At 33.2% G+C, this 12,063-nt stretch overlaps 1 pseudogene; it reads right to left on the bottom strand.

The window, feature by feature from the left end:
- Positions 1–5,065: 5,065 nt before the first annotated feature.
- LOC107470642 (uncharacterized) lies at positions 5,066–10,587 on the bottom strand (annotated as a pseudogene).
- Between the last annotated feature and the right edge of the window lie 1,476 nt (positions 10,588–12,063).

Genomic DNA, 12,063 nt, shown 5'->3' with positions numbered 1-12,063 from the left:
TTTTAATTTAAATTTATATTAAATATATATTTTTTTAGGGAAAAAGACAGATAAGTTTCTGACTTTTTAAGTTTTTGACAAATACATCCCTAATAAAATTTAAATACAAAAAAGTCATTGACTTTAACAAATGGAGGACAATTTAGTCCTTCCGTCTATTTACCTCTCATACACTAAACGAAACTGGCTGACGTGGCTGAAACGGTGTCCAGGTGTCCGTTACGGTGTCACGCTGAAAGGGGAATAAAGTTCAAAGGACAAATAAGTCCTTGACGTCATTTTGCAAATAAAGTTCGAAGGACAAATAGGTCCTTAAAAATTTAGTTCATTATACTTCTATTATACTTCTATTATGAGAATTTAGTTTATAAAATTATGCTTGTATTTTGAAATCTAGTTAACTTGTTGTATTCTGTAATTTAAATTATTTGTATTAAAATTGCAGAAATTGTGCTTGTTCTGTTTCTACTTTTTTTTCTTAAATTGCATTAGTTTCAGTTTTAGTACATTTGTGTATTATATTAGAACTAGTATTTTTATCCATAATAACATTACGAAATTTTTTTTTAAATTATAGTTCACTTTGTTCTAACAATATAAATTATGCATGGCACAAAAGATTTATAAAATCAAACTATTTTTACAAAAAAAGTCGTAAGTTGACAAAAGTCTCTGGCTAAGAAGACTAAGATATCTGCAGATAAAAAATTAAATAATAAGATTTTTAGTTATTATTTTTATATGAAAAAGTCTAATTTTTTTATTAATAATTAATTTTAACATTCGTTATCTAAAATTTAAAATAATTTAATGTGTATATTTTTACATTTAAAATATTTTAATTGTAAAAAAATATCGGATGACATATTTTGATTTGTCAAATTATTAATATAAAATATAATTATATATAGAGTAAAAATAGTAGAGAGAAATAGAAAAATGGAGAGAGCTAGATGAGAGAATTTAGGAAAGGAGTTTATTAATTTTGAAAAAAAAATTTTCTCAATTTTAATAAGAGTGTCATGTTACACATTTGACTATTAAATTAGATAGTAATATATGATACATAATATAGGTATATTTCAATTAGATAGTAATATATGATACATATAGAAGCATAATGAATTAAATTCTCAAGGACCTATTTGTCCTTCGAACATTATTTGCAAAATGACGTCAAGAACTTATTTGTCCTTCGAACTTTATTCTCCTTCCAGCGTGGCACTGTAACAGACACCTGGACACCATTTCAGCCACGTTAGCCAATTTCGTTTGGTGTATGAGAGGCAAATAGATGAAAGGACTAAATTGTCCTCCGTTTGTTAAAGTCGGAGACTTTTTTGTATTTAAATTTTGTCTGGGATGTCTTTGTCAAAAATTTAAAAAGTCAATGATCTATCACTATTTATATATATATATAAGAATCTAATGAATAAATTTATTATCATTTTTATCCAAAAAATTCAAAAAATATAGTACAATATTATTGTGCAATTAATAATAATAATAATTTTATTTTATTTTATTTTTGGATGGAGAACTATTATGTCTAATAGAGAAAAACGTTGGGGATTGATTTGTACATTAGTTTTTCTTAGGGACTAAAATGTCTGTTTTTAAAATCTTTGGAGACTGATCTGGGTAATTACTCTGCCGGAAAATGAATTGGGGACTGATTTGTCTGAGTAAAATCTTGGGGATTGATCTGTGTATTAATTTTTCTTGAGACTAAAATGTCCAATTCTAAAATCTTTAAAGACTGATTTGGGTAATTACTCAATCTTAAAATTATCCCTCTGTCATCATTTTCAACATATTCAAATCCTAACCTACGCTCAAACCTCTAAATGACAATGTTCAAAAACCAATACATACAATACTGACGTTAAGACATGGAGCTCCGTTAGAGGCTCTTCCTAGTTGAATACGCAACGGAGGCAGTAAAGCAAGGTTTCGTCGCAATTGGCCTCCGATCCAAAATGCACGTCGTTTTGGCATGCGTCAACAAGGCCAACTCTTAGCTCTCTTCTAAGATCTTCAAAGTCAATGACCAAATCGGCCTCGCTATCGCCGAACTCACCACCGATGATCGTCTGCTATCTCTGTACATACGCAAAAAGTACATCAACTATTTGTATATCTACGAATCTCTTTTTATTGGACAACTACTCGTCGTTCATCTCGCCGACAAAGCTCAGGTATCAAAGTTTAGAGTTTTTATTTTTCTCGTTACTAATTCGTTTCTTGGATTGTGTAATTGTTTTGCTAGGATTTATTTTATGTTTTGAAATGTTTGGATTTATATATACAATTTTGGTGTTTTTTGTTTTTTAAATTAATTTGAATTGTCAAATTTAACAGTGTTATAACTGTTGATTATGTTAATTGTGGTGGAATTGATTGGTTTTTAGGTTTGTGGTGTTATTTGTAACTGTGAGTAGTGATGAAGTACCAAAGTGAAAGAGAAGATAAGCGTATGGGATAAATGGTCAAATTAGTCATTGAAAGATTACGCGATTTTCATTTTGATTCTTGAAGATTTTTTTAATCAAATTTATCCCTGAAAGATTTTTAAGTTAGTCACGTTAATCCATCCGTCACTTCTCTTGTTATCAATGTTAACGGAAGCTAACATGGCACGTTAAGATACACATTGGCTTTAATACAACGTCGTATACATTCCTTAGTTCAATTAGTCAAATGACAATATGACACTCTCATTCTCAGTTTCACGGTCTCACCTCGCTTTACTCTCACAAAAATCAGTCTCTGTGTTTCGACTTTGTAAAAGAAAAGATGAAAAATCTTTGTTCATCGTCGATTGTTGCATTCGGCCAAGGTTGCGAGTTCACCGGTGAGGATTGGGTCTAACTTTGCACACGTTGACGATGAGAACGACGACACATTTCCAACATTGCTGAAAGTAGTGATTTTTTTTTGAAAACTTGCTTCTTGTTTCGATTGCACCCCACTCAAAATGGATTTTTTCTCTTTATGTGTGACTAAATTGAAAATCATTTTGGGGTTAGGGTTTTGTTCATATTGACTAATTTTTTTCGGTAATACAAGATTGATTCATGACTTTTTTTAATTATTTTAAAGCAATTTGTTTGCATTGTATCAATGAAGTTCATTATTTTTCCTGAATTTTTGTTCCAGTGTTGGTTTAAGGTTTTTGTGTTTTATTTGTAAAATTACCTTATGCCTTAGTTTTCATATTGACTCCATACCATACGTGAAGAATTTCACAATATTTAAAGCGAGCGAATGGTTGAGGGCATTCAACAATTATCTACCTCCTTGCTCTAAAGAAAATTCACAATCCTTAGGAAAATTAATATATTTCAGCATATGTCTTTTGGTGAGGCTAACTACCTACAACATCTTCTCAACAATTCTTCCGAAATCATTAGGATCCATTACAGAGTTGAGTAAACTTCTCTAATTCACAAGCTTTGGCTATATGAACCACTGCAGTTTCATTTAAAAGGAAGGGGATATATATACACTAGTTTGGGATTAGGGTTTATTATTTAGGGATTAATTTGATCAAATTTTACAAAGTTATCATGCTGACAACCAACTAGACATCACGTGTTTGTTGACATGTGATTTAACGTATCAAGTCAGTTTTTGTTAACACTGTCAATAAGAAAAATGACGAAAGTACTAACGTGACTAAATTAAATTTTTTCAGAGATGAATTTGATTAAAAAAAATTTCGGAGACCAAAATCTTTTAAGGACCAATTTGACCATTTACTAAGAGTACGAGACTAGTTTTTTGTTGATGGATATGAGTTTGGATGAATTTTGTGATTTTTTTAGTATTTGTTTAAGTGCGATTAAGTTAATAAAAATAATCTTTTCAATGATTTTTTTTTTAGTTTTTAGCATATTTGATAAATTTCTAGTAGTTAAAGTAAAATTATTAGAAAAATAAAAAATATTTTTTTGAGAAATTACAATTTACATCTTTTTTTAAAAAAATATTTTTTACATAATAAATAAACAAAAAAGTACTTTTATATTATTATACTCAAGCATAATTAATAGATAAAAAATATTTTTGCAGGAGATATTCAACTATAAAATTATTTTTACCTTTTTATAAGATCTTTTAAAAAAAATAACTTAAAAAATTAATTTTTTTTAAAAACTCACTCAAATAAACTTTAAATATTATTAGAAAAAGTTAGAGTTCGAATAAATTGAAAATGATGTTAAAGGAATAATTTTAAAATTTAATATTTTTTATGAAGTAAACCAAAATATAATAATTGTGTATTTTTTGTTTAAGGGAATTCATCTTTTATAAATATAAAATTAGTTTACATTTTTCGTAATTAATTTATCAATGTTTAAAATTTTTTATGAAAAAAATAATAATTTACTCTAATTAGATTAGCAAACTAAGGTTTTCTATTTTAATAAATAAAATAATTATAATAATTATCGAAATAAATAATTTAAAAATATTTACCAAAATAAATATCTCTTTCTTATCTTATTTACACTATAAACGAGATAATTTTTCATGTATTTCGTTTATAATATAAACGAGATAAGACAGGTGGACACGACACGTGTATATATCAATTTATAGTGTAAACGAGATATATGTATTTTTTAAAAAAATTGAAAATAATAAAGAATATTAATAATATCAATAATCCAAACTTTTAGCATGCAATTAGTACATGAAAAGATTGGTAGAAGAGATTAAAATGGAAAGATGGAAAGCGTAAAGTTGATGCACGATAAATAAAACACAGAAAAATGAGATAACCATTTTCCAATTGTTAGGAGAAGTTGATGAAGATGTTATCTCTCACGTTATCTTCCACTATCCATGTGGAAGACAACCATTTCAATTCTCTTCCCACTATCCCCATCAACCTCTCCTAACAATTGGCAAACAGTTATTTATCGTGCATCAATTTCACGCTTTTTATCTTTCAATTTTTAGAAGTGGGATTACCGTATTTATTCTCATCATAGAACTTTTTTTTATGACTGAAATAAATTAAACAAAGAAAAACAAAACAAACAAAACAAGGAACTGCTTAAATAGAGGGACAGTCCCGTTTAAGACTACTCTTAAACTCCTTCCAAGGTGAAAGAAGCTCCACATGCGAAAGTTGTAATTTCATCGCCATCTTTGTCATAGTATCTGCTACCATGTTTGCATATCTCATAATCAAACGAAAGTCAACATGCCAATTCCAACGCATGATCTCTCTTATTTTGAGCACCAATGGATCAATAAACCCAAAACCATCTTGAGTAACAAGATTGATTGCTTCCACACAATTCGTCTCACAAATAACATCTCGTTGACCCACATCCTCAGCTAAGAGATATAATCTCCAAATAGCAAACAATTTTTCTTGAAGAATACTATTACTCTCAATCATCCCAAACACCCCCTTTACCAACTCCCATTACAATCTCTAATAACACAAGCAAAACCAACACTATCACCCGAACCAAAATAACTAGCATCACAATTAATCTTAAAATTACCAATGGATGGGGATTCCAAAAACCATTTAGAGTAGAGGGAATGGACATACGTTGTAATTCAAAAATATTCCTAAGCTCCTTTTTTGAAGTTAATGCCAGACAAATCACTTTTTTCGGATGCCAAGTTTCATGGAGATTAAAGATGTCATTATTCCTTGTTCGCCATATCCACCAAAGTCCCGAAAAGAACTTGTATTTGCTATGATACAAGAACCAGCTCTTCAAATCCAAAGGATGACAAGAAATATCCAACTTATGCCAGACAACCTGAGCTTTTGGACAATCCCGAATACAATGTAAAACCGATTCCTGGCTAGAAAGACAACTTGGACACCTATCCGATGACAACATCCCTCTTCTAAAGCGAAAACTTGCAGTAGGAAGAGCCTCTTTAAGACACAACCAAACCAAAAACTTATGCTTTTCCTGAACAAGCTGACGCCAAAGCCGAAGCCAATTCTCCCGCTCCTCCCAACCAAATAGCTGCTTACACAATCACAAGTAACCATTGCGTGAGTCATATACTTTGGCAGCAGACCCACTCCAATACCAATCCACTTCTGGACCTGCTTGTTCATTTGGATTGTAAGAGAGAATATTATCTTTCAGATTTTGAGATAAAGGAGAATAAAGAGTATCCAAATGCCACCTACCAACCGACCAAATATCCTGTATCTGGAGATTCGAATCAGAAATATGAACATAATCCATCTCATTAGATAACCGTCCTTCTCTCCTCCAATTAGAAAACCAAAAATTCTAGTTCAAATCTCCAATACACCAAGCAAACCCATCCTTCAACACTTTCCAAGCCTTGCAAAGACACCTCCAAATGGGAGAGTCCTTGTTCTTAGGGTAACTAAAATAGTCATATAGAGATGATCAGTATTTGGCATCCAACAATTGGACATATAACTTGTTTGGCTACTGGAAAAAAAGTCCAAACTAGCTTCCCAAAAAGAGTAATATTTACACAATAAGGATCTCTAATCCCCAAATCTCCATATTTTTTTGGAGTAACCAGTACCTTCCAACTAACAAGATTCAATCCTCTTCCATCAACTTGTCCTTTCCAAAGAAAATTCCTCATTATAGACTCCAATTTACTAATGATTCCTTTGGAAAAAATAGAGACTTGCATCTGGTACGTGGGAATAGCAGCAGCAACAGAATTAACCAAGCAGAGTCTACTAGCCCGATTGAGTAAACTCCCTTTCTAGCTTACTAGCATACTCCAAATCTTATCCAAGACACCATTGAAAGCTGAACGAGTCACCCTAGAATGGCTAAGGGTAACTCCAAGATACTTGCGCAAGTCCTGGACAAATCTGATAGAAGATACTCCAGTGAAAACCTCTTTCCTTGTTGCAGAGACATTCTTGAAGCAAAGTGCTTTAGACTTCTCCACATTAATCTTCATCCCAAATGCTTTGCAAAAAGTCTCTAAAACCAACATTACTTGTCTCTTTGTAGCTTTACAGAATAGAAGCAAGTCATCCACAAACATTAAGTGGGATATTCTTGGCCCCCCTCTAGAAATAGCAACCGGCTCCCACAAACTCAAATCAACCTAATGACTAAGAAAGCATGCCAATCGCTCTATACACAACACAAAAAGATAGGGTGACATAGGGTCTCCTTGTCTAAGACATTGACTAGGAGTAAAACCATTCAAACGATTCCCATTCCAAAGAGTAGATAAGGAAGAAGCACTGACACAATTCATAATCAAATTAAGTGTAGGAATAGGAAAACCAAAGCTCTTAAGGGTATGAGCTAAAAACCTCCAGTCAACTCTGTCATAAGCTTTCTCCAGATTAATCTTAAAGGCCAGTGTGCCTTTCTTTAATTTAGTCTTCTTCGTAAAGTGGAGGACTTCTTGAGCAATAATGATGTTGTCAGGAGTTCCTCGTCCCGAAATAAATCCTCCCTGAAGCCGGCCAACAATCTCCGCAAGGTGAGGACGAAGTCTATTATCAAGGACCTTTGTGGTGATCTTGTAAACTACATTGCAGAGACTAATCGGCCTGAAATCTTTCATAGATGCTGGTGATTCAACCTTTGGAATAATAACCAGTAAAGTCTCCAACATTCTCGGATCAAGAGTAACACCGGAGAATGCCTGCTTAACCATCTTCCAAACATCAAGACCAATGATCTCCCAATATTCTTTGAAGAAGAAAGCTTGAAACCCATCAGGACCCGGAGCTTTAAAAGAGTTCATGTGAAAAACAGCTGTTCTGACTTCCTCCATAGTAATTGGTGCCGTAAGATTATTGCAAGCTTTCTCATTCAAAGAAGGAAGAGGCACATCACTAAGGCAACCCAAATCAACATCATCCAAATGACAGAATAAGCTTTTATAGAAAGACTCTGCTTCTTGACTCAGAACCTCTGGATCAGTTTCCCACACTCCATCCTTGAGAAAAAGGCCATAATCTTATTATGCTTCCTTCGCGCAAGAGTTTGAATATGAAAGAATCTTGTATTCCTATCCCCGAACATTACCCACTGCTCTCTGGACTTTTGGAACCATAAGAGCTCTTCTTGCACTAGAGTATTATTATAATCATCAAGCAACTGTTGCTCTTTCTGACGTAAATAAATACTATCCACCACTTCCAAACGCTTTTGTAAATAATTAATCTATTGCTCTAATTCACATTTCTTAACAAAAATGTTACCAGATACCTTCGAGTTAAACTCTAGTGAATTCTTCTGTACTTCCGAAAGCTTGTCATGAATCCCTCTATTACCAGACCACCATGACTGTTTCACAATATCCCTATACCCAGGATGAGTAGTCCAAGCAGCAACAAATCGGAAAGGTCGATTCCCTTTAGGCTGAGGACGACCTTTACAACGCACCAGAATAGGGCAATGATCAGACTGAAGCCTATTTAAAACTTCTACATAAGCCTTTGGAAATATAGATAACCAACTACTATTTATACAGACTCGATGAAGCTTTTTTGCCACGTCAACATAATATTTCACCCTCCTGTACTAAGAAAACTTCTTCCCAATAGTCTTCAGATCAAACAAACCACTATTCGCTAATGAAGTAGCAAACATGTCTGCTCTTTGATGAGAAAATTGACAGCCTTTAGATTCATGAGAAAATTTGACTTCATTAAAATCACCAAGAACAATCCAAGGTCCTTGAAAAACCATGGATAATCCCGAAGGAGAACCCTTTTATTAAATTGAGGACTGCCATAAATATCTCTACACCTCCAAATTAAATTATCAAAGTGAACCTCAACAGTAACACCCTGATCAAAAGCATCAATGAACTTACAACAAACACCCTTCATAGAGGATAGAAACCAAATACCTCCCTTATGCCCCTCTACTTCTACTATACCAACAGAGTGATACCCCAACCTTTCCTAAAATAATTTTAAATACTGAAAAGGGGAGTGAGTTTCAACCACAATAAAGAAAACAGGTCTAAATTTTCTAACAAGTTCCTTACAATGCACCCGGACTAACTTATTAGAAGCACCCCTAATATTCCAAACAATCATATTTAAACTATCCATAAATAATAGGGACAGAATAAATAAGAACATAAACTCTAAACAGAATCACCAACCTCAATAGGTGGTTTGTCTTGCGGTACTGGCACACTCTGATCCTCAATGATTGCCACCTTCGAACCTCCTAACACTGCACCTGCCATGCTTCCATCTACTAAGGTTTCCTCCATTGTACCACCATTTTTATCAACTGGCGAGTTCTGCAGGGAGGAAGGCTGAGGATGCTTCCGTAGAAAAATTCCACGACGTGTAGGAGTTCTACGCGATGGAGATGGCGCAATTTCATGTTTTTCTCGCTTCCCCATCCTAATGCCAATTGATTTGCCTCTATCACCATGCAAATTGGGCCTTGGAACCCTTCTCGAACCATACTTGTGCTGCTTTCCCTCTTGGTCCTTCAAACCTGATGACTGGCCCATTGTGAATTTTTTCTTACGCAGCACTTGTTGCCAGCTCTCTCCATCATCCATGCATGCCTCATTAACATGACCATCAGGCACGTGAGGAGCCAATGATTCCGTAACCACATTTTTTCCTTTAACAACTCTTAATTTCTCACCCAAATTATGAGGATTCTCACCCAAATCACGAGCTTCTGATTCAGCCTCTTTTTGAATCTCATGATTGTTGTGTGGCACTAGTGTCGGTGCTTCATTATTTTTTCCATCACTAAAGGAATTTCCGTTTCCTTCCAAGGACTCCTACTCCATGCACAACGATTTATCATGTCCATACCGTGCACAAGTAGCACAAATCAACTGTAAAATCTCGTACTCCACTTCATAAGTCACACCCTCCACTATAATATGCTTGCTTACAGGCAACTCAAGATTAATTTGAACACAAGCTCGGGCATATTTTTCTCTTTCTGCAAGCTTAGTGGCCAAATCTATTTTCACCGGAACCCCTATTGCAGAAGCAATTCGCAGCATTGCTTGTTCCTGGTAGCACCAAATTGGAAGTCCCGAGACTCGAATCCATACCAACGTTGATCCAAAAGATTTTTCGCATGGCCTAAAATCCACATCCCATGACTTTACTGCAACATAGTGACTGTCTATCAACCACGGGCCACCAAGAATGACTTTTTCACGATTCGCAGCAATATCAAATTTAACCAAAAAATATCCAAATCCCACATCCAACAAATCAAACCCTCCATTGATGCGCCATACTATCCGAAGTTTATGCATGAGAGCCATGTAGCTATAATGCTTATCCAGCACCTTAATCACGATGGCTTCCTTATAAGGTTCAGCTAGACAGCTCTTTGCCTCCTTGGTAAAACTGACACTTGGTGGACGAAAATCACCCTACTTACCTGTCACCATCGCGATACCATACCCAGATAAAGACCCTACTAATACAAAGGCCTTATACTTTTCTACACCAATGACTTTATCTCTAAAAGAGATCTTGGATGGCTTTTCTAACCCCTCTCGAGAAGAACCATCTTTAACACCGGATACACACGCACCCACCCACGCTCTCCCCCTTATTTCTTCCGATGGTATGGCCATCTTCCTCACCGTGTTTCACCCTCAATCGCTTGCCCCGCTCTCTCCTTCTCTCATTCTCCTTGAGTTGGAACTTTCTTTAAACACGTACAAATTTTTTATTTTTCAAATTTAAATTAATCCAATTGGATCATAATTTAATCTAAAATTTGTTATGTATTCTTTCTGAGTACTAATTGATCAAACATATCTATTTTAATCTCTTCTACCAATTTTTTTAGGTGTTTGCTATGATACGATGATAAATTCATATGTACCGATATATTAAAAATATGGACAAATAGTAATAAGCCACGTGAAATTTATTTTCCATATCAGCATTTAATTTTTTTTTTAAATATATATTATATCACCATTTTTACTAATACACCCCTTTTAACTAAATAAAAATAAAAATATTTTTTTAATTTAATTCTATAAAAAGTCTTAAACATCTTTATTTTATTTGATTAGACAAAAATACCCTTTTAAATTAATTAAATTTTAGAATTCAATTAATCCTAATTTTATAATTTTAAATAATTTAAACAACAAAACAAAAATATATTAAAAATCAATCGTTCTTCATTTTCTCTGATTCTCCTAATTATTCGTGTCCCCCTTTATGCTTCCCTGTCTTCTCAGACACAGTCGTCGTTTCAACCAACGACGCCGTTTCTGACGCCATGCACACAAACACACTGCTTCAGATTATTTGGAGATATTCACCTCATTCAACACACTCAAATCGTCTATTCCATTTACCGCACTTCCTTTCTACTCTTCAAAAACACGTTTTCTTTTCTTTTCTGTCCCCCTTTTCAATTTGCATTCCTCCAACTAAAAAAAGTAATCTCTTTCTTTTATCTATTTGGAATCTTTTTGTTTCCTTTTCGTATTTTCATGTTTTAACTCTGAGAGAAGAGGAAGAAGCGGAAGCGCTGAGACAGGAGACGGCGGCGGCAAAGAACCTAGGGCTAGGATTTTGCGATTGATTTTTAGTTTTATTGATATATTTTGATTTGCTTTAGAAGGGGACACGAATAATTAGGGGAATCGGAGAAGATGAAGAACGATTGATTTTTATTTTTTTAATATGTTTTTGTTTTGTTGTTTAAATTATTTGAAACTATAAAATTAGGATTAATTGAATTCTAAAATTTGATTAATTTAAAAAGGTATTTTTGTCTAATCAAATAAAGTAAGGATGTTTAAGACTTTTTATAAAATTAAATTAAAAATATATTTTTATTTTTATTTAGTTAAAAAGGGTGTATTAGTAAAATGGTGATATAATATATATTTAAAAAAGAAAAATTTAAATGCTGATGTGAAAAATAAATTCCACGTGACTTATTACTACTTGTCCATATTTTTAATATATCGCTATGTATGAATTTATCATCGTACGTAGCAAACACTATTTTTTTATGTACTAATTACATGCTAAAAATTTGAATTATTGATATTATTAATATTTTTAATTTTTTTTAATTTTTT

This window comes from Arachis duranensis, chromosome 10 (assembly GCF_000817695.3).
Source record: "Arachis duranensis cultivar V14167 chromosome 10, aradu.V14167.gnm2.J7QH, whole genome shotgun sequence".
Lineage (NCBI taxonomy): Eukaryota > Viridiplantae > Streptophyta > Magnoliopsida > Fabales > Fabaceae > Arachis > Arachis duranensis.
This window is presented reverse-complemented; position numbering and strand designations above follow the sequence as displayed.